General features: G+C 45.2%; 1 long non-coding RNA gene across 1 annotated transcript in view; it reads left to right on the forward strand.

Moving 5' to 3' along the window:
* Positions 1-2,237: 2,237 nt before the first annotated feature.
* LOC138747049 (uncharacterized) overlaps positions 2,238-22,085 on the forward strand; it is a 45,339-nt gene continuing 25,491 nt past the window's right edge. Inside the window, exons 1-2 of the long non-coding RNA XR_011347284.1 lie at positions 2,238-2,345; positions 13,912-14,122. This is a non-coding gene — a long non-coding RNA (uncharacterized lncRNA). The remainder of the gene's footprint in view (positions 2,346-13,911; positions 14,123-22,085) is intronic.

Raw genomic sequence — 22,085 nt, forward strand, 5'->3', positions numbered from 1 at the left:
CTTGTTGAATTTTTTGAGGAAGTGACTAGGATGGTTGATGAGGGTAGAGCAGTAGATGTGGTCTATATGGATTTCAGTAAGGCCTTCGATAAGGTTCCACATGGAAGGTTGGTGAGGAAGGTTCAAGCGCGAGGTATTAATGTTGAGATAGACAGATGGGTTCAACGGTGGCTAGAAGATAGACACCAGAGAGTCAGGATGGATAACTGTCTGTCAGGATGGAGGCCGGTGACAAGCGGTGTGCCTTATGGATCGGTGTTGGGTCCCTTGTTGTTCGTCATTTACATTAATGATTTGGATGATGGAGTGGTAAATTGGGTTAGTAAATATGCAGACGATAGGGGGAATTGTAGATGGCGACGATGGTTTCAGGGACTGAAAGATTTGGACGGCTTAGAAGTGTGGGCTGAAAGGTGGCAGATGGAGTTTAATGCAGATAAGTGTGAGGTGCTTCATTTTGGGAAGAATAATCAAAACAGGATGTATGCAGTGAAGGGGAGGGCATTGAGGAACAGAGAGATCTTGAAATAACGGTTCATCGTTCTTTGAAAGTGGATTCTCATGTAGATGGGGTGGTGAAGAAGGCTTTTGGAATGCTGGCCTTTATAAATCAAAGCATAGAATATAGGAGCTGGGAGGTGATAGTGAGATTGCTCAAGGTACTGGTGAGGCCAAGTTTGTAATATTGTGTGCAGTTCTGGTCTCCAAATTATAGGAAGTATATCAATAAGGTAGAGAGGATGCAGAGAAGATTTACTGAAATGTTGCCTGGATTGCAGTATCTAGAATACAAAGAAGGATTGAGTAGACTGGGTCTTTATTCATCGGAGTGTAGAAGGTTGAGGGGGGATCTGATAAAGGTATTTAAAATTATGAGGGGGATAGACAGAGTAGATGTGAAAAGGCTCTTCCCCTTGAGGTTTGGTGAGATTGGAACAAGGGGTCATAAATTAAGGGATAGGGGGCAAAACTTTAGAAGTAACATGAGAGGAAGCTTCTTCATTCAGAGAATGGTGGCTGAGTGGAATGACCTTCCAGAAGAGAAGGTTGCAGCAGGGTCAATTTTGTCATTTTAAAGAAAGTTGGATGAGTGCATGGATGTGAGGGGATTGGATGGCTATGGTAGGTGGGACTAGAGGAGATCACTTAAATCGGTGTGGACTAGAGGGGCCGAGAGGGCCTGTTTCTGTACTGTAATTGTTATATGGTTATAAGAGCAATCTTAATGAAATGCAAAGATGAATAATCCCCTACTCATACACAGTGGTTATATGATATAATGTCCTGTTTAAGGTAAGAGAAAATTAGATATAATATTAAAGATACAAAGTTTCAATTTATGTAATTGTGGGGCTCATTCTTAGAATTTTTAAAAATAACTGGAAGTATTATTTTATGTTCTGCGGGTTCATTGCCTGTTTTCAGGGGGTCACCAGTGTTTCCACATTATTGATTTTTAAAATTAATTTATAATGTGACCTTGATTAGAGGGAGGGGATAGATTCTTTTTTCCCTTCATTTTATACAAGTTATTTCAACAAATGGATCATTTCAACTAAATGTTTTTGAGGCATTATAAGAAATTATTGATGTAGTTTTATTTACTTTTTTATTGGCTTTTTTTGTTGGCGCTTACTTCTAAACAAATGAATTATGATGTAATTGTCAATTTGGTATTTATGCTTACATGTTAAACTCAATCAAAATATTTTAAAACTAGGTTGCAGCTGGCATGAATTTGTATTGATACAATATCTTCAATAGAATTGAATTTGAGTTTTCATGTATGCTGAGACACAGTGAAAAAACTTTGTTTTATGTGCTATCCAGGCAAGCCAATCTATATTTGCATGCAGAAAGTTGAGCCGTAATATAACAGTGTATAGCTTTGCGGCAAATCAAAGTGTGCAGGATGTAGTGTTACAAAAACAAGGGGCAGATGAAAAACAAAAGGTGATTAAAGAATGGTGTTAATAAACTGGCCTGGAATTAAGATAAAACAGAAAGAAATAATTGATTCATTTTCGGATGGAAAGATTGTAACTTGTCGGTTGTCTCTGGGAACAGTGCTGAGTGCTCATTTATGTAATCAATTTGGACGAGCGGATGAAGTGAATAATATCCAAATCTGTGGATGTTACAAAGCCCGTTGCCAGAGTGGATTGTCAGAACAATGCAAAGTGGTCATCCACTGTGACAAAACAATTCAAAGTTGTTGTTATTTAGAGAGCCCTTGCTGTCTTTGTACATGAATTACTGAAGTTAACGTGTAGGTTTAGCAACCAATTAATGAAGAAAGCCATATTTTGTTCTCATCGCAAGAGAATTTGAGAACCATTGTAAAGGTACTTTAATCCAATTATATGGGGCCATTATGTTGCACTTCCTTGTAATGTTTTCTCTGTCAGTTGCCCATGAATTGTACACTAAATCTGCGACCATCTACAAGCACCATCGCTAATTTACAGAGGCAAATTAACCATTTGTTTTGCGGAATCTGTGAGGAAGCTTGGGTGAACAGACATCTGTTGCTGCAGCACTAACTGCTTTGTCTCTTTCTCTGCTTTTGTTTTTCTCTTCTTCCTCAGCTTTATTCTCTCCCCATCTTTCTCCACCTCTCCACAATGAGGCCCCCAGTGTTCTTTCTTCTGCCTCATTCCATTCCTCTCACCATCTCTCTCTCTCTTTCACTCCCTCTCTTATACTCTCCATAGAACCAGAAAACACTACAGCACAGAAACAGGCCCCTTCAGCCCTTCTAGCCCGTGCTGAACCATTTTGTTTGCCTAGTCCCACTGATCTGCACCCAGTCCGTAGCCCTCCATACCTCTCCCATCCATGTATCTATCCAAATTCTTCTTAAATGTTAAAATTGAGCCCGCATTCACCACTTCAGCGGGCACCCTGTTCCACACTCCCACCACTCTCTGTGTGAAGAAGTTCCCCCTAATGTTCCCCCTAAACTTTCCTCTTTCACCCTTAATCCACATCCTCTGGTTTGTATCTCACCTACCCTCAGTGGAAAAAGTCGACCTACATTTACTCTGTCTGCCCCCCTCATAATTTTAAATACCACTCCCTTTATATGTTGCATTCTGACTACTTTAGCAAACATTTTGACACACAATTTGTAATTCATGGTGAACATATGTCATTTGGAACCAAGTAGAACCACTATTAAAATGTGAAAGGTAGACAGAACAGAGACGTTATTGGCAAAAAAGCAAAAATCTTGAGGACTGGGAGAATTTTGGAAAAATGCAAAGTATGGCCAAGAAATTAATGGAGAGAAAAATAAAGCATGGGAGTCCAGATGTAGACAGACTGTAAACATTTCTGAGGGGTATAAAGTGTGAAGGTTAGCAAGTGCAAATATGGGCTGTACAGACAACAATAGGGGGAGGTGAAAAGGGAGAAAATTTTAAGGCACACATTGTAGCCATTGTAACAGTAGAGAACCCAAAAATATTTTTGGAAAGATCTCTATTAAACCTCAATTCCCTCAGTGTCTCTCTTTCCCTCCACCTCTGCCTTTCCATATGCCCTTCCCTTCCATGTCCTATTAGAGAGCTACCCTACTTAGCCCTCCATTCTCTCTCCCCATCACTTTTCAGCTTTTTCTTCTACCTTGCCACATGTATCCTCCTCTTACCTGTTAGTTTATGCTCCTCCCCTTCGCCTTCGTCCCTCCTCTCCTCCGCCACCACCTGTTTCTTCAGATTCCCAAAAAAGGACTCTCGCCTGAAACGTTGTTTGCCTTTTACTTCCTATGGATGCTGGGGGCACTGCTGATCTGCTTCAGCACTGTTTATTGTTCTCAACTCCAGCCTCTGAACACTTTCTAGTTTAGATTTAATTAAAACAAATGTAGACATACAGACGGTAACATCCAGCCCGTGAGCCCTTGCTGCCCAAATTCACCCATTTAACCTACAACCCCCACATAGGTTTTGAAGGGTGGGAGGAAACCAGAGTCGCCAGAAGAAACCCACGCAGGCTCAGGGAGAAGGTACAAACTCCTTACAGACAGCGCCAGATTCGAACTTGGGTCGCTGGTGCTGTGTGGTGATATGGCCACCAGCCTACTGCAGGGGGTGATCTCTGTACCTGCAGGAAGACCACCTAAGGGGCTGACTCCGCCTGGCCGGCTGTCAATCAGCCGACCTGAATATAAACCTGAGCCGGCCCCTCTTGAGCCAGTCACACAGGGAGCCACCAAGGCATGAACTGGTGTTCAGACTTTTACTGGAATAAAGCCTGTTGTACAGCCTTTTCTGAGTTTGTGCTTGCTCGCTGCTACCTCAGCGCACTACATGCATTGCGCTAGTTGCTACGTTAACTGTGCCGCTCGAAGAAGCAGGGATTTATTCAAAGTGAGAAATTTAAAAAATGAGACTTCATTTGGTTTTAAAACAAACCTGAATGACATTCAAACTCAAAAAAAAGCTCGTTACAGTTCAGATATGCTGTCTTCAGGCAGTCAATGGTAAACGTTTCCTCCATAATGCCGATGTCGAGGACGAAAGCAGAGCCGTTGTCCCTGACGACCCTGTAGGGCCCCTTTTAGGGTGGTTGTAGGGGTGGCTGGCGTGCGCCCCTTCACACAAACACATACTGAAGTCTTAAGTCCCTGGGGATGTTATGTTTGCGCTGGCCATGTAGTGGGGGTTGTTGCAGGACCAGGGACCCCAGTTTTTGTCACAAGTTCTCAACGGTGGCCGTGGGATCTTCCGGACGTTTGTTGGGGGCATGGATGTGCCTACAGCCCTCACTGTTGAGGCATCCAACCCACCAGTGGGCGGTGTCCTGGAACAGTTCGTGGACAACACCTGGAGGCCCCTCACCTTTATCAGCCATCACCTATGAGCACCTGAACTGAAGTACAGCGCATTCGACAGAGAGCTGCTGGCCCCCTACCTCGCTGTCTGCCATTTCTGCTACTTCTTGGAGAGATGGTCATTCGTGGTCTACACGGACCACAAGCGTGTTGACGTTGAGATTCTCCAAGTCCTCTGACCCGTGGTTTGCCTGCCAGCAGTGGCATTTTTCTTACGTCTCGGAATTCACTACCTCCATCCGCCACCTCTCGGGCAAAGAGAACATTGTCACTGATGCGCTTTCCAGGCCGGCTGTTCATGCCTGTCGCAAGTCATTAGCTACCATGACCTGGCTTGAGCCCAACAGAACGATCATGAGACCCACAGTTTCAGGACGGCGTTCACGAGTCTGCAGCTCCAAGACCTCCCACTGGATACCAATGGCATGACTTTACTCTGTGACGTCTCCATGGGACAATCCTGACCACTCATCCCTGCCCAATGGCAACAAACAGTTTTTGACACGATACACGGCCTTTCCCATCCCTCCATCCGATCGACGGTGTGGATGATACCCTTCTGGTTTGTCTGGCACGGGTTGTGGAAGCAAGTTAGCGAAAGGGTGTAAATCTTCACACGCTGCTAAATTGTAAAGGTCCAGCGGCACACCGAGCCCCATCTCCAACAGTTTGACGCACCAACTCACAGTTCCAGCATGTCCACCTCGACATAGTGGGCCCCTTGCTAGTCTCCTAAGGGTCGTGCTACATGCTCACTCGATGACCAGAGAGGTCTACGGCGAACCCCTTGCAGTCCTAGGCCAATTCCTCTCTTCACCACCAGGCCAAGGCTCTGACACTGCCATCATACTAGAAAGACTGAGAGACAAATTGGGATCACTTGCACCACCACGACCCTTGCAACATTGCCATCCCCCCCTCTGATTAGCCCGCAGGTTCAGACACCTGTGACTATGTGTTTGTTCATAGGGGTGGCCTGTGTCCACCCCTCCAACGTCCCTATGAGGGACCCTACGAGGTGCTCCCAAGAAATGCATCCATTTCTTTCTCGACATCGGGAACAGAGAGGAACTTTTCACACTGGACTGCCTTAAACCAGCCCACTTGGACTTGTCAGATCTGGTAAAGGTTCCACCACCAGTACATAGAGGTCGGCCACTGAAGCAGCAGATCTCACCCATGATGCACAGTGAGACCTCCGGATTGCATGGCGGTGCATATAATTGCAGCGACAAACTGGCCCCACTTGTCATGCACAGTCAGCAGGGCAACTTCAGCAAAGATGGTGTCACGGGTCCTTCTCTTTTGGTGCAGACCAGAAGTACATGAGTTCTGGGATGCGAGAGGCGGGCCCTGGAGGGCCTTTAAAGGCTGCAGCATGAACTTCAAAGAAAATCAGTTGTGCTAAATGAGCTCACAGCCTGTTGTCTCAGTTCTTTCGCTGCGCTCACGCTACATGGGCATATATATTCATAAGTGTCCATGATTCAGAATATATTTGACAGTATATATTTCACAAACCTCCCAGCTGGGTCAGCAGCCATACGCAGGCCACCACTGGAACATTTTTTCCTAGGAGGATAGCTACTCACTTGGCTCTGGAATTGAAAGGAGAACATCACCACCTGGCCCATCCACCTCGTTTTTAACTTTCCATGTTCATGATTTGTGAGGTGGTTCTCCTGTAGAAATGCTACATCCACCTGCATTTGTTTTAGTTTGCCAAGACTCTTTTTCTCTTGATCATGACGTTTATCCCATTTATGTTGAAACTTACAAATTTAATTGTCTTATCCATTACCCCAGCGCATCTCCATTATTTTTCTCGCCATCCTTTTTATCCCCTGATACTTAACTTCCGCCAATCCTATCTTCCATGGATCTCTGACACAGATGACCGCACTCCAAGTAAAAGCTAAACAAACTAAAAAACTAAAACCAACAAATCAGACAAAGAAATAAACAGGAAATATCCCCCAATACCCCTCCCCCCTTTTCCTCTTCCTCCCAGCCTTCCCCTTCCCTTCCCAGCACCCATTCTCACAAAACTGGCACCAACTCCCCCATTATTAACAATATAACAATACTTATAATTTACAGTATATACACCCATCATTCCATTAATTTCTTCCCACATTTAATCCTGAGAGGATGGCAAGTTTTTAACATAATTCATTGCCTTTCTAGCATCCACAAAGAAGTTTTTCTTTCCCCTCCTGGCCTTGTTATTTTTAAAGTTAGAGGATGAAGGAGAGTGAACTCTATCCCCTGTTGCTTTAATTTTTTTTGGACTACGTCAAATTCCTTCCAGCGCTTTACTAGTGCTTCACTAATATCCAGAAAAATGAGGATCTTTTCACCCATATATTCTGCTGCCACTCTCCCCCTTCACTTCCCTTGTCACCCCCCCCCCCCATAAAATTCACTCCCTGTTCTTGTTGCAAAAGAGTTTGAGCAGGACAGAGCAGGGTCTTTGATCTGAGTCAGGGCGGGGTAGGGGATGAGAGACCGGTGGGCTCTTTCTATTTCCAGATTATCCCCAATTTGGTTCCTTCGCAGCACTTTTGGGATCCATTTTAAAAAAAACTCCCACCAGGTCTCTCCCCTCTGCACCCTTCTTCACCCCTACTGACTTTATACTGTTCTCCTGCTATAATTCTCCAAGGAGACCACTTTTTCCCCATATTTTCTTTCTCTTTCTCTAGCCCACACATCCATCTCACTCTCCCTTCTTTCCAGTCTCTCTTCCACTCTATCAGTTCTCTCCTCTGTCACCGTCACCCTTTCGGTTAAATTATCCCATCTTTCCTTAATTACATTCTGGCCCACCACCACTGATTTTAATGATTTTTGTATAGCTGTCATATAGAGGGCACCAATCCCTCTACCTTCTCATCCTCCAGCCTTTTTTTCTCACAGTACTTCTTCTTTGTTCCTTTTCTTTCTCCTCTTCTCCTTCTGCTTATTCCTCCTCACCATCAGAGTTGTCAGGCTGGAGTTGCCCGCACCTCCCGACTTCTCCTCTCTCCACCAAGTCCCGACACCTCCCTGGTCACACTGCTCCCGCTGCCTGCCAGACCCAACGCCTCGTCTGTCTGACACCGCTTCAACTTCAGTCTCCTCTAGGCCCTCGTGTGGATCTTCTTTTCCTGGTAAGTGCCTATTCCCTCTGGTGGTCTGCAGCTTCCCCTCCGCCACCACCGCTGCTTCCAAGGGCCCCGGATGTTCCCGCTGTCCGTGGGGATCCACCATTTTGTTCCGTGCACCCACTGGCGCTCCTGGTGCCTTGTCGTGGCCTTCCTCTTGCCCCTTCGCAATCCAACCCCTTCAGACCCTCCTCTCTCACTCTTTTGGGCAAGTCTTCCTCCTGTGGGGTGATCCAGGCCGCCACAGTTGGCGCTGTCAATGTTCTCGTAGGCCCAGGGTTGGCCTCTCCACCATGCGGTGAGCCTTTTCCTCTTTCCTGGTTTGCTGCCTTTGTTCTCTTTTCCATCTTTTTTTTTCTTTAGTTTAATTGGTTTCTTCCAGACTCCTCCCCTACTCCATACTCTCCTTGTGACCCCCTCTCCTTCTTAAGGATTTCAGTCTGTGGTCCCCTTAAATGTACTATGGCTCCCAAGGGGGATGGGCATTGATGGCCCCTGAATGGTTCGTTTAGAGGGTCATTAGCTAAATGCAGGCAAAAGTGGATAAGCATTCATAGGCACCTTGGTCGTCATGGATAAGATGGACCTGGTTCCGTGCTGTAGTTCTCAACAAATTGCAATGCAGAACTGGGACAGAGGCTCACGCTTTTGATTTCAGATTCAGATTTATTGTCAGAGTACAGTCATGACATCACATACAGCCCTAAGATTCCCTTTACCTGCGGGCGACGCAGAATTACCACTTACTGGTAGTGCCAAAAAAAAACCGTACCCAGAGTATACATGCAAAGAGCTGTAAACACATAATGAATGCAAACAAACTGAAATACAGAGAGGGTATTTCCCCCAAAGTGAGAGATTGATCCCAAATATGGAGAAATTCAGCAAAATCTGATTTCATCGGTCTATCAGCAATGTGTTGATATTTGAAATAGATCTGGACATGACTGCTCTAGGTTGCTGCAGCAGGGTACCAGCCACAGGTAGTGACGGTATTCAAGTAGAGAACCTCCCTCTGCAAATGGATTCTTCACTTCCTCAGGCAGTCCAGATCGGTAACAGCATCTCCAAGACCATCACACTGAGCACGGGGGCCTCCAGGGCTGTGCGCTGAGTCCACTGCTGTTCACTCTGCTGACCCACGAGTGTGCAGCTAAACACACCTTGAACACATCATCAAGTTTGCTGACCACACAACCGTGGTGGGGCAGATCAGTGAGAATGTGGAGTCAGCGTACAGAGATGAGGTGCAGTCGCTAACCGACCGGTGCAGAGCCTGCAACCTGCATCTGAACATGAATAAAACAAAAGAGATGGTTGTCGACTTCAGGACCACGCTCCACTGACCATTCACGGCTCGACTGTTGAGGTCATGAAGACTATCAAGTTCCTTGGTTTGCACTTGGCAAAGAATCTCACCTGGTCCCTTAACATCAGCTCCATAGCCAAGAAAATCCAGCAGCACCTCTTCTTCCTGCCAAGACTGAGGGAAGTTCATCTCCCACCCTCCGTCCTCACTACATTCTACAGAGGATGAATTGAGAGCATCTTGTGCAACTGCATCACTGTCTGGTTTGGAAGCTGGATCTCCTCGGACCAAAAGACCCTGCAGAGGATAGTGAAATCAGCGGAAAATATCATTGGGGGGGGGGGGGGTCTCTTCCTACCATGAGGAACATCTACAACACTCGATGCAGACGAAAGGCAATAAACATGGTGAAGGACTGCACACACCCTTCACGTAAACTGGTAGGAGATTCTGCAGAACTTGGGCCCATTGGGCAACAGTTTTTTTTTACCCCAGGCCATCAGACTCCTTAATACCCAGAACATATGTGGATAGACTACCTTGGTACCGGGGACCCTATAGTATACCCCTTAATATTTAATCGTTTTTATGTGTTTAACTTCCATCTTAACTTATATTTATGTGAATATGCTCCATGGTCCTGGAGAAACCCTATCCCGTCTTTACCATGTGAGCATGGTATGAACGATAAATAAATGGAACTTGTCTTGAAACATATTCAAGAGAGTAAAATGCCTGACATTATTTCACTAATATTTGTCAATGACATATTCAAGGAAATAGTAGATGCGTGACCAAAAACTTGATCAAAGAAAGGAGAAGGAAGAGGGTGACATAGGTCCCAAAGGTTAAATGCGGGCAGCTAAAAGTATTAGTACCTATGGCAGAGTGATCAACAAGAAGCCAGAAGAGGAGGAGTTGTGAGATTATGGAGGAGTGAAGAAGCTGAAGGAAGTTTCAGAGATGGGGAGGGGAAGTGCAAAGAGCAATCTGATATGAAAATTGAGAATTTAAGAATGAAAACATTTCCCTCTGCAATCTTTCCGACAGGGGAAAAGTGTCACACATACTGAAGTTCAAGTTCATTATTATCATTCAGTTGTACGAGTACAACCAGATAAAACAGCATTAGTGTAAAAACTGACAAACACTTAGCCAAATTTCTTTTAAGGGGAATACTTTACACAGCAAGTGGTGGGTGCCTGGAATGGGCTGCCAGGGGCAATGGTGGAAGGGTAGTATTTAAAAGGTTTTTAGATAGACACAAGAATATAAAGGGAATTGAAACGATATCTATCGAATGCAAGAGTAGAGTTTTAGTTTGATTTGGACATCATGTTCAGCACAGACACATGGGCGGAGGGCTTGTTCTTGTTCTGTACTGTTCTATGTGTCAGGAGGTGAGTCATCAACCTCAGACCTGCTATTGTCGCCTCAGTATTTTATGTGGCTGGCCTAGTTGAATCTTTGGTCAGTGGTGAGCCCCCAGGTTATTGACACTGGTGGATTTGGCAGGGATAATGCCAATGAATGGAAAAATAAATAGTTCTATTTGCTTTTTTTTTGGAGAAGGCCAAACATATGTGCAAGGAGAAACTGCTGTGTAACATCTTCCATATGTTGGGGAATGCTGGCCAAGAGTTAATGGGACACTTAAGGGCAATAAAATGAACACCATGGCCTCCATGTGCAAATCTCCTTTCTGGCTCACTCTGAAAGGCACAGCTTGGTGTAAGATGCATTCAAGAAAATATATAACTAATAATTGGTTCCTAAAGGAATGCCACCAAGAACAAGCGTGGAGGCTGCAAATTTCAAACCACAAAATGTTGCAGCTGCATCTTCTCCCATCCACACAGGCATGACCACAACCTCAACCCTCCTTCCCACATCTTTGATCTGAACATCTATATATTGATCAAACCCAATCTCCCATCTCCCTCCTTCCTCTCCTGATCGTAACTTACAACTCTTTTTATTCCAAGATATTCCAAGGGGCGAAATCTGACTTATTTAAAAAATATATATGTTTAGCAAGCTTTCAATGAGCGAATGAAGGTACCTTGGTATAATGTTATGTATGAGTTATCTTGCTTGGAACCATAGAAGCATAGAACATAAAAGCACAGAAACAGGTCCTTTAGCTCATCCAGTCCGTGCCAAGCTATTATTCTGTCCAATCCCATTGACCTGCCCATGCAGCATAGTCCTCCAAAACCCTCACATCCATGTACCTGTCCAAATTATTCTTAAATGCCAAAATCAGGTCCGCATTCATCATTTCAGCTGGTAGCTCGTTCCACACTGCTTGAAAAAGATTCCCTTTCAGTATTTCACAGATCTCCCTTAACCCATGTCCTCTAAATCTAGTCTTGCCCAAACTGTGGAAAAAAGACCTCTGCTTGCATTTCCTCCATTGATGTAATTTTGTACACCTCTATTAAATCTCCCCTCATTCTCTGACATTCCAGGAGAATAAAGTCTTAACCTGTTTAACCTTTCCCTGCGACTCAGCTCCCCAAGTGTGTGTGCACATTAAACCATTAGAGCAGTGACTCTCAACTTTTTTATTCCACTTATGGTATATATGCTCTGTGGATAGTTAGAGCTTACTTAAAGTGGTATGTGAGTGGAAAAAATGTTTGAGAACCACTGCATTAGGGTAAACTACAGAGAAGTTTGATATTTCCTGTGTTAGTCAAGTTGCTGTGTTGCAATGGGATTCCTTGTTTGGCCCCACAATATAATTTTTTGTTTTCACATCTTCAGTTTCATTTGGTTTGTTTATGTATTGCTCACCAGCAAGTGCACATGATTCCTCTTGATGTTGTCCTGGCAACTACTCACCAAGAGGAAGGATCTGCAGTGCTCGGTTGCAAGTACAAATGAGAGGTAACCATTTATTGACAAACAGGAAAAAAAATTGATAAGTCAGGACTTGACAATGAGATTTCTCCACAACCCATTCAATTCTCTCCCCAGCACAAAAAAGAACTGGAGAGTCCAGTCCAAACCATTGGCAACCTGAGCTCCAGATCTGAATCTCCGACACAGTCAGGAGCCCTTCAGCGTCTTCGGCACCCTCTTGCGTCCCGGTTCCGATATCTGGTACTCCTTCAGCCAGTTTTGAGCCAATCTCCAACAGTCTGCAGGCTGGCACAAGTCTCCTGACAGCAGTCTCCAGCAGCCCACAACCTCTGTGGGTTCCTCACCTTGAGTTGTCAGCAGTCTGCCCCATGTGTGGGTCTTTCAGCCGCAGAGCCCCCTCACTGGCCCACCGCCATGGTCACTGCCCCACGGGTCATCTCCTCTGCTCTCCTCCTCCCTGTTTTCTGGTGCTCTGCACCAGTCCTCTGCTTCCCTAGAGAATGCAAGCCCTCGTTGCTGCTGCCGATCCAGAGGTGCCGCCATCTTGGGTGTAGACCCTGCGGTCATGGGATTTGAAATAAAACTACTGTCAGCTCCTTTATTGGGCCGCTCAAAGCCTGTGTAGAACTGACGGCAGCTGACTGGGCAGTTGGACCCTACGGGAGCACTGTATCTCTGCTCCTCGCTTCCTGTGGGTCCGCAACAGCGACAGCACTGCCGTTACAGCAGCTCCAACCGTGTCGCCATTTTTCCAGGTAACCTTTGTGGAAGAAATATATTATGAGTTGTGAATGACTCTGAGTTGTGATGTTCCCACATGACAAAAGTGTAAGTCCTTGGCAGCAAGTTGGTTTGAATGAAGCCATGTGGAGGATTTTCTTTCAGGTGTGTCTCAACCCCTTGCCCACTGTCCGTGTTCCAGAAAGAGGCAGCGGTCCATGAAAGCAGTGAGAACCATAGTTGTTTCTTGTCTTTCAACAGTCCTCACAACATTTTTGTCTGAAATCAATAAGCCCAAGTGTTTTGAAGGGGTGGGGTAGATGATCGGAGGGATTTTCATTCCATTATAAATTAAGTCAGAAGTGAAGGCCATGATGTTTTAAAATATCATTACTCATTTAACACTCATGTCAAAATGAAGTACTTCCGTACACACACACACGCGCAAACCCACACTCACACTCATGGACACAAACGCACACACATGCAAAAACATGCACACACATGCGCTCACACATGCACATACACAAACACACACTCACACATGCACGCGCGTGCACTCAAACACAGACACACGCACACACATACATCTACACAGTCTCCTTCATTACACAAAGGCAAATTTATTGTTTTCTGAGGGTGTAGGTATTTTAAGAAAAGTGAAGTTAATTCTGTTTCAAGATTGACTTTTTGCTGTTGCAAAATGCTTGTTTCAATAAATCATCCACAAATTAAAACATCTCTCAAGCCTCCAGTGATATATTAGTGTACAGAAATGCAAGTTGAACCTCTCAACTATTTCTCTCTGAGATCAGAAGAGGGTATATTTTGGCATCTTTCGATTTCCTTCATTACTTCTAAGTGGCATGGATCCCAGTAGTCTGGCCCCAGACGTGTTAATATTCAGACAGCAAAAGATCAAGCACAAAGAAAGACTGGGGCTTCGTTTTGCAGTCACGTATTTAGAAAATGGAAGCATTCCCATGCCTGCCTCTGTCCTCATCCCTACTCCTTTCCTCTTTCTATCTCAGGATGCTTCTGGACAGAATGAGGGACCTTTAAAAGAATCAGCAAAAGGGGCAAGGAAAGGAAACAGCGTGATTACGATTTGAATTTCTCAACCACACTAAGCACGTGACTTGGCAGAAATACCTGTTTAAAGTTAGAACAATTTGTTCGTTTGCTTAATTAGTTGCAGTTTCCTTCAACGATGCCTAAAGATTGGAAACAGTTGCTGGATGGGTAAGCAGAGGGAAGTTCTAAATGATAACTATTAAGCATTTGTCTTTAGGTTCAAGCTGAAATATACTGCAGATGTAAATCTCAGATTCAAAACAGGCTCAGAGACAACCAGCACACAGTTTCTGATATAGACTAATTCTTACTTTCGAGCAACCCACACAACCTTGACAATTTCTTCTGTGACAATCCTGTTCCAGGCAAAACCCTCCCCAGCATCGATTACATCTACAGGAAATGCGAGGTCTAGGGGCCACAAGACTCGCATCCACCAGGTTGAGGAACAGCTGCTCCCCCTCCCCACCATCAGACTCCTCAACCACAAACTCAATCAGGGACATGGTTACGGACTTTGACTTCTGCACTGAATTGATTTTTTCCCCTTTCTGTATTGCACAGTTTGTTTATATTTCTTTATTTGTTTGCATGTGTATGTTGGGAACAGTTTTTCGGCACTACCAACAAGTGATAATACTGCCTGGCCCACAGATAAAAGAATCTTGGGGCTGTATGTGATGTCACGTATGCACTCTGACAATAAATCTAAAATCTGAAAGCTGTTCTCCTGCATTTTAAGCCACTTAATTTTTTTTTCAGAATTGTTCTGTTCACCCAGGATATGTAGGGAAAAAAATAGTAATTTTCATTAAAAGCTATAAACTCCTTACCCTTACATGCACTTTATCACCTGGTGGGGTGGGGGTGGGGGATGGTGGGAGGGGTAAAACAAAAGCATCTTCATTGATTGTTGATTAGAAGGCTGGACATTTCAATGAGACATTTCAGTGGACAAGCAGGACCCTGGGAGAAAACACATTTAGTAAATCCTAGGGGCAGCAAGGTTAGTGGCGGGGGGGTGGGGGGGGGGGCGGCACGGTTGACGTAGCGGTTAGCACGATGCTTTTACAGCACCGGTGATCGGGACCGAGATTGTAAGGAGCTTGTACGTTATCCCGGTGCCTGTGTTTGTTTTCTCTGGGGAATCTGGTTTCCTCCCACCATTTGAAATGTACTGGGGGTGTCGGTTAATTGGGTGGCACAGACTCGAGGGCCAAAATGGCCTGTTACCGTGCTGCATGTCTAAATTTCAAATAAAAATCCCTTCAATTCAATTTTAAAGTAAGAACTTTCACAATAAGTGCAACAATAACATCAAATGAAGGAAGATTTAAATCTTGGCTGCCAGACATTGCAGCAGTTCCTCACAGTGAGTTGTTTTTCAGGAGATTCACTAATCATCTCTCTTCCAACACAAGGTCAGAAATAATGTGCTCATGAATCTGAAGGAAAAATTCCATATTTGTGGCTCAACAGAAGATGAAACACCATTCTCTCACCCTCGCACTTGCATTTAGCAGGATGTAGACAAGGAATAGGGCTGCCTGTTAATTGTTAAACAACGTCCATGCCACAAAAATACCAGTCAATGAGCCTCGTTAATTCAACTTGAGAATAAAAAAGCATTATTAACCATGGAATTAGGCTGAATAGATTAAGATTCAGATTTCAGATTTATTGTCAAGAGCACGTACGTGACATCACATAAAACCCTGAAATTCTTTTAATTACCACTTATTGATAGTTCAAAAAAACTGTACTCAACATACATCTGTAAACAAATAAAGAAATGTAAATGAGCTCACTGTGCAATGCAGAGAGAGAAAAATCAGTGAAATGTACAAGTAAGAGCCCTTAAATGAGAGCCAGATTAAATTTATTGTTGAGGGGTCTGATGGTGAAGGGGGAGCAGCTGTCCCTGAACTGTTCTTGTGACACCTACACCTCTTTCCTGTGTCATGTTGCAGACCAACAGCAATGGAAATTCACCAAGCATTAACCATATAACCATATAACCATTTACGGAGCAGAAACAGGCCATGTTGGCCTTTCGAGTCCGCACCGGTTCACTGATTTTGTGCGCCCTCTTCAGGCATTGGTCCCGGTAGATCTTCATTCAATAACGATGGGCGAATTCAATGCAGGTGGAATCAGATAATAGCAAAATTATGAGCAAATAGATTGGCTGTCTGTGTACCTAAAATAGTTATATTTTTCTTTTAAAACACTATATTTATTAATAACTAATATAACACATTAGACCAACTATATGCAAATATGTGTGTGTGTAATGTGTGCTACCCAAACCATTACAGCCTACGCACAATTCTGGAAAGTCATTCCAAACTTCACTCTCAGAAATCCATTGTCAAAATGCAGACTTTTCAACTGATGCACAGAAGTAATCATGAAGGAGATTGGAGAGACTGAGTGATTGGTGCTGAAAACTTACAAATCCTCATCAAGTTGCTTCTTGAGAAATATCCCAGAGCGGTTCCAGCTGCGTGAGGGATTATGGGAAATTAAGTTGACCATTGCCATCGTGATGTGCCGAAGCATGAGGGGGGCGATGTGCCACAGGCCAGCAGCCGGTGGAGGGTGAGAGGGAGCTAGCAAGCTAGCGAGTGACTGACGGACTTTCTCTTACTCCTGTGAGTGCGTAACATGTCATCAGTTGTTAAGGGAACACACCAGTAACCTTTTAATAAGTCCATCTTCGTAAGAAACTTAGCCTTTCCAACATTGTCCCCACAATCATTACTTTACCCTTGGGATAGGATAAGCATCTGTCTTTGTTACCACATTAACTTTTCTATAATCAGTGCAAAATCTAACCGTCCCATTTGGTTTAGGCACCAGATACAGGATGAACTCTAATCTGAGGTAGAAAATCTAATTCTTTAACATATAATCAATCACTTGATCTACCAGTCTGGACTTTTCAACATTCATTCGATATGAATGTTGTTTAATAGATTTGGCATCTCCAGCATCAACATCATGACAAGTTATTGGGGTTCTCTTAGGTACGTCAGGAAACACGTTCCTAAATTTTAAAAGTAGATCTTTCATTTGCTCTTTTTCCTGAGCTAATTTAGCACCCAAATTCTGCAAAACAATCAAATTAGACACATGAACTGGGACAATGTTTTGTTTGAAGTGTCAGCTTGTACCATCTCATGGTCCCTAGACCCCTTAGTTCTATCAACAGCCAATACCGCTGGTGAAGGCAATGCAGTGAACTGGAATTCACTGTCTATGTATTGTTCAGATGGCTGACTCCTCCCTTGGCTCTACCCTCACCTACCCCAATAAAAACCCTGGTTTTCCTGCCTTACCTCAGAATCACCTGAGGACTGTTGTGTCTACTGCCCAATGATTGTAAGTTATTAAAAGCCTGTTTGTACTCCTCACTTGTCTCTGAGTGGAATCAGTCGCGTTACAATTTTAATAGATTAACTTTGAAGCAGGGTGGAAGCCCTTTTGAAGCCAGGCATGCTCCAGGTCAACCCTCTGTCCCCTGAGGCCCCGGAGGAATTCACCTACAGGCTGGAGTGCTTCCAGTCTTACCTGACGGCCACGCAAGACATCCTCAAATCCAATAGTCTCCAGAGGTCTGTTCTTCTCTCTCGAGTCAGCCCCAAGGGGTTCGCTCTCATCTGGGACTGTGCAACTTATGAGTCGGCCATAGAAGGCTTGAAGGCCTGCTACATAAGGCCTCAGAATGACGTGCTGGTGAGGCACGATTATGTTCTTGAACTGTGGGCCCTGACCAGAAAATGCCACTATGAAGTGGCCACAGCCTGGGTGAGAGAGGAGGAACAATCTGGGACACCCTCATGACAGGAGTGAGGTCGAAGTACATGAGGTAGTAACTGCTAGAGTTGAGGAAGAAAGACTTGGCCCTGGAGCTGGTGAAAGCGCTCGAACAGACCCAACTAGGAGCTGATGACCTCATGGGTGAAAGCGGTGACCGTTCAGAGGACCAGGTCATTGGGGTGGCGGCAACCCCCACAGCCCCAGGGCTGACTGCTGCAGTCATGCGTGACCCTGGATGCTACTTTTGTGGACAGGATCAGCACCCCCATGCCTGATGCTACATGAAGGATGCCATGTACTCAGGATGCAGTAAGCGAGGACACTGGGTGAAGGTCTGCAGGGTTAAAGGGAGCCCAAAGAGGGCAACCATGTGTGTGACCCCCGAATCAGTGTTCAACCCATGTCAGAGCCCTGAAGTGCTGTCCCCAGCCTCTCCATGCTGCTCGCTGCCAGCATCTTGCTGTGCTTCATGGTGAGACCCACCATTGGAAGTGAAGCATCACAGGAAGCAACAGCAGCCATCTTGCTGTGCCTCGAGGTTGACGCCAGCTAATCCTTCATTGGATCAAGATGGAGGGCGGCCATCTTGCTATGCCTTGTGGTCGACACCAACTTGTCTGCCCGCAGGACAAGAGGAGAGAGTCACATTGACATGAGGAGCAAGGGGTTTCCGAAGAACTGGCATCAGTTGTCCTGGATCAGGCAATACTTCACCAATTGAATAACTCGACAATGGAGGTGAGGGTAAACAGACACTTGACTAATTGCTTGGTGGACTCTGGCTCCACTGAGAGCTTTATAAACTCCGCGACGGCTCTGCAGTACAACTTAAAATTGTATTTTTCTATCTCCGCAACTGCACTCTGCGATAATCCAGGGGTATTGTATAGTACATCTAACTGTAAAAGGGGGAGAATTTTGTAAGTTCCAATTGTATGTACTGAAGGATTTGTGTGCTCCTGTGTTGCTGGGCCTGGACTTCCTGGCGTATTCTGGCCCACTTTCTCCAATCATGGTGCGGAATGGAACCCAAAAGCCGGACACCACATGCAGTCTCTCCACCCTAAATATTGAATCCCCCCTCCACTATTTCTGAACCTGACTCCCAATTGGAAACCAATAGCCACAAAGAGGCAATACAATGTGGGGGATTGGGAATTTATTGGAGCCGAGACACAGTGGCTGGTCAAAGAGAATATCATTGAGCCCAGCAACAGACCACAGAGAGCCCAGGTGGTGGTTGTGAAAGGGGAAGAAAAGTCTGGGGTAGTGATTGACTATAGCCAAACAATTAATCGTTTCACATTCCTGGACACATACCCCCTCCCTCGAATTTCTGACATGGTAAACAAAATTGCGCAGTATCAGGTCTATTCAACTATCGACCTGAAAACTGCATGCCATCAGTTACCGATCCGTTCCGAGGACCGCCCCTACACAGCATTTGAGGCAGACAGATAGCTTTATCAGCTCCGGAGGGTTCCTTTTGGCATCACTAATGGGTCTCAGTCTTCCAGAGACAGATGGACAAAATGGTCGATGAGTACGGGTTGAAGACCATCTTCGCTTATCTCGACAACATCACCATTTGTGGACACTCTCTGGAAGACCATGATACCAACCTCCAGAGGTTTCTCCACACAGCCAAGGCCCTTAACCTCATGTACAACTCCAGTAAGTGCGTGTTGCAGATGAAACATCTGGCGATCCTGGGCTATATGGTGGAGAATGACATCAATGGTCCTGACCCTGATTGAAGGCACCCCCTGTTAGACCTGCCAATCCTGAAGACCATGAAGACCTTAAGAAGGTGCCTGGGCTTCTTCTCCTACTACGCCCAGTGGGTCCCTTACTCCACAGATGAAGTCCATCCCTCTTAAAGTCCACCTCCTTCCCATTGTCGGCCGAAGCCCAGGCAGCATTCAAATACGTTCGGAGCTACATCGCAAAGGCCACCATGCATGCGGTGGACGAGAATGCACCCTTCCAGGTGGAAAGCAATACCTCTGTCATAGCTCTGGCCGCTACCCTTAACTAGGCGGGCTGGCCGGTTGCCTTTATTTCCCGCACCCTATAAGACAATGAGTTTCGGAACCCATCAGTGGAGAAAGAGGTACAAGCCATTGTAGAGGCTGTCAGGCACTGGAGGTAATACCTGGCTGGCATGAAATTTACATTGCTCACTGACCAGTGATCGGTGGCATTTATGTTTAATAATGCAAAAAGGGGCAAATAAAGAATGATAAGATTGCTAGGTGGAGGATCGAACTCTCCACCTATAATTACAAAATAGCTTACAGGCCAGATAATGAACCTCCTGATAACCTGTCAAGAGGAAGCTGTGCCTCTGCACATACCAGCCAGTTGAGGTCACTGCACAATGAGCTTTGCCACCTGGGCATCACCCACATGGCTCATTTCGTCAAGGCACGTAACCTTTCCTACACAATTGAGGATATCAGGGAAATGACCAGGATCTGCCAGTCTGCGCTTAGTACAAGTTGCACTTCTACCGCCCCAACAAAGCACACCTGATAAAGGTGTCCCTCCCCTTTGAACGACTCAGTGTCAATTTCAAGGGTCCCCTCCCTTCCACCAATGGAAGCATGTACTTTCTCAACGTAATCGACAAGTATTCACGTTTTCCATTCACCATCCCCTGCCCAGACATGACACCACTATGGTCATCAAGGCCTTGCACTCTATTTTCACCCTTTTCGGGTATCCTAGCTATATCAATAGCGACCTGGGCTCATCATTTACGAGCAAAGAGCTATGCCAGTACCTGCTAGTAAGGAGCATTGCCTCAAGTTTCCTGGGGGAACGGACAAGTTGAAAAAAAGAATGTGACTGTATGGAAGGCCGTGAAATTAACTCTCTGGTCCAAAGGCCTTCCAGACTCACGCTGGCAAGAAGTCCTACCCACGGCTCTCCACTCCATAAGGTCATTCCTCACGAGCGAGTTCACATTGCAGAAGAAATCCATGTCCAGGACTACCCTCCCAGCTTGGCTAATGGCACTGGGGCCAGTCCCGCTGAGAAAGCATGTGAGGAGGAGCAAGAGAGACCTCCGACTGAGAAGGTGCATCTGCTGCACGCCAACCTAATGTATGCCTACGTGGCATACCCTGATGGCAGAGAGGACACCATCTCGACAAGAGACCTGGCACCCACTGGAACTGAGGATCCGACACCTCAAACAAGCCAGGAACTACCGAGTACCCCAGCCAGGGTCCCGGAGGACACAGCTCGGGAAGTGGTTCGATCCACCCCACAACCAGAGCCGGAGCCCTCGAGACCCACTGACGTTGTACCACAGGAGGTTCAGGAAGTTTAGGAAGCCCAAAGGCCTCCAGTACTGAGGCGATCAACCAGAATAACGAGACCCCCTGACAGACTCAACTTGTAAATATTTGTAAACAATTAGATTTTTTTTAATGAATGGTCTCTGTTTTTCACTCACAGGCTCTATTCTGAAGGAAAGGGTGAATGCAGTGAACTGGAATTCTCTATGTATTGTTCAGATAGCTGGCTCCTCCCTTGGCTCCACCCTCACCTACCCCAATATAAACCCTGGTTTTCCCGCCTTACCGCAGATTCACCTGAGGACTATTGTGTCTACGAGCCATTGATTGTAAACTATTAAAAGTGTGTTTGTACTCCTCTCAAGTCCATGAGTGCAATCAGTCACATTATAGGCTGTTCCTTGCTAAAAGCCAAGTTCTCAAAATAAGGTTTTAACATGCTGACATGGCAACTCTACAATTTATATCTCCAGTCAGTGGTTCTAACTACGCAGTTGACTTCATTCACTTTTGACTTTCTCATATGGGCCTGAAAATTTGGCCCTAGCGGGATTGGAATTTGTTGGGTAAAGGATTAACATAATTCCTCGGTCGAAAAGTTCTCACCCTAGCCTTTTTATCACACCAGACTTTCAATTTGCTTTGAGCCATTTTCAAATTCTTTTGAGCTAATTTACAGACTTTCTGCAAAGGATCTTTAAACTTTGAAAAATAATCTAACAAATTCAACCGCACATCCTCATTAATCCATTGTTCCTTCAACAACACTAAAGGTCCTGTAATTTGGTGTCCAAACAGCAGCTCAAAAGGGCTAAAGCCTAATGATTCTTATACAGACTCTCTCATTGCAAACAAAAGCAAACGGACATCCTCATCCCAGTCCTTCTCATTCTCAAAACAATAGGTCCTTATCATGTTTTTGGAGGTCTAATGGAAGGCCCCTTGAGATTCTGGATGATATGCAGATGACATGATCTGTTTAGCTCCCAATTTATAAACTATCT

Source organism: Narcine bancroftii, chromosome 12 (genome assembly GCF_036971445.1).
Source record: "Narcine bancroftii isolate sNarBan1 chromosome 12, sNarBan1.hap1, whole genome shotgun sequence".
NCBI classification, from domain to species: Eukaryota; Metazoa; Chordata; class Chondrichthyes; order Torpediniformes; family Narcinidae; genus Narcine; species Narcine bancroftii.